Here is a 2158-nt window from a genome sequence, read left to right as displayed (position 1 = left end):
CAGAGGCGTGGGTTGGACCGGCGTGTTCAGCGAGGCCGAATTATGTAGGGTAGACCAACTTCTCAAGTCTCTACAACGTACGGTTCACGCGATATTTCGATTTCAAATGTTTGGAACATTTCTGGTGTTATTCCAGAAACAGCCACAGGAGGGCGAACGCGGCCGCTTCAGTGAGCGTCTGAAGTTGACAAAAAGCATAAATATGCACACAAACAAATGTCTTAACAACTTGTAACTTGGCACACTTATAGATGACATATGTGGCTGGAACTGACGTGACGGAAAAGTGGGAGTGACTTACGGTGACGACGTTATGGACGTGTAAATGTTTAATTCGGTCATATCTCAAGAACGGAAGGTTGTACAGAGGCCGGCGTGTTCAGCGTGGCCGAATTATGTAAGGTAGACCAACTTCTCAAGTCTCTACAACGTACGGTTCACGCGATATTTCGATTTCAAATGTTTGGAACATTTCTGGTGTTATTCCAGAAACAGCCACAGGAGGGCGAACGCGGCCGCTTCAGTGAGCGTCTGAAGTTGACAAAAAGCATAAATATGCACACAAACAAATGTCTTAACAACTTGTAACTTGGCACACTTAGAGATGACATATGTGGCTGGAACTGACGTGACGGAAAAGTGGGAGTGACTTACGGTGACGACGTTATGGACGTGTAAAGGTTTAATTCGGTCATATCTCGAGAACGGAAGGACGTACAGAGGCGTGGGTTGGACCGGCGTGTTCAGCGAGGCCGAATTATGTAGGGTAGACCAACTTCTCAAGTCTCTACAACGTACGGTTCACGCGATATTTCGATTTCAAATGTTTGGAACATTTCTGGTGTTATTCCAGAAACAGCCACAGGAGGGCGAACGCGGCCGCTTCAGTGAGCGTCTGAAGTTGACAAAAAGCATAAATATGCACACAAACAAATGTCTTAACAACTTGTAACTTGGCACACTTATAGATGACATATGTGGCTGGAACTGACGTGACGGAAAAGTGGGAGTGACTTACGGTGACGACGTTATGGACGTGTAAAGGTTTAATTCGGTCATATCTCGAGAACGGAAGGACGTACAGAGGCGTGGGTTGGGCCGGCGTGTTCAGCGAGGCCGAATTATGTAGGGTAGACCAATTTCTCAAGTCTCTAGAACGTACGGTTCACGCGATATTTCGATTTCAAATGTTTGGAACATTTCTGGTGTTATTCCAGAAACAGCCACAGGAGGGCGAACGCGGCCGCTTCAGTGAGCGTCTGAAGTTGACAAAAAGCATAAATATGCACACAAACAAATGTCTTAACAACCTGTAACTTGGCACACTTATAGATGACATATGTGGCTGGAACTGACGTGACGGAAAAGTGGGAGTGACTTACGGTGACGACGTTATGGACGTGTAAAGGTTTAATTCGGTCATATCTCGAAAACGGAAGGACGCACAGAGGCGTGGGTTGGTCCGGCGTGTTCAGCGAGGCCGAATTATGTAGGGTAGACCAACTTCTCAAGTCTCTACAACGTACGGTTCACGCGATATTTCTATTTCAAATGTTTGGAACATTTCTGGTGTTATTCCAGAAACAGCCACAGGAGGGCGAACGCGGCCGCTTCAGTGAGCGTCTGAAGTTGACAAAAAGCATAAATATGCACACAAACAAATGTCTTAACAACTTGTAACTTGGCACACTTATAGATGACATATGTGGCTGGAACTGACGTGACGGAAAAGTGGGAGTGACTTACGGTGACGACGTTATGGACGTGTAAAGGTTTAATTCGGTCATATCTCGAGAACGGAAGGACGTACAGAGGCGTGGGTTGGACCGGCGTGTTCAGCGAGGCCGAATTATGTAGGGTAGACCAACTTCTCAAGTCTCTACAACGTACGGTTCACGCGATATTTCGATTTCAAATGTTTGGAACATTTCTGGTGTTATTCCAGAAACAGCCACAGGAGGGCGAACGCGGCCGCTTCAGTGAGCGTCTGAAGTTGACAAAAAGCATAAATATGCACACAAACAAATGTCTTAACAACTTGTAACTTGGCACACTTATAGATGACATATGTGGCTGGAACTGACGTGACGGAAAAGTGGGAGTGACTTACGGTGACGACGTTATGGACGTGTAAAGGTTTAATTCGGTCATATCTCAA

The sequence above is a fragment of the Brachionichthys hirsutus genome, chromosome 17 (genome assembly GCF_040956055.1).
Source record: "Brachionichthys hirsutus isolate HB-005 chromosome 17, CSIRO-AGI_Bhir_v1, whole genome shotgun sequence".
Classification (NCBI taxonomy): domain Eukaryota; kingdom Metazoa; phylum Chordata; class Actinopteri; order Lophiiformes; family Brachionichthyidae; genus Brachionichthys; species Brachionichthys hirsutus.
The sequence above is the reverse complement of the archived record's forward strand: the minus strand, read 5'-3'. Positions refer to the sequence as shown.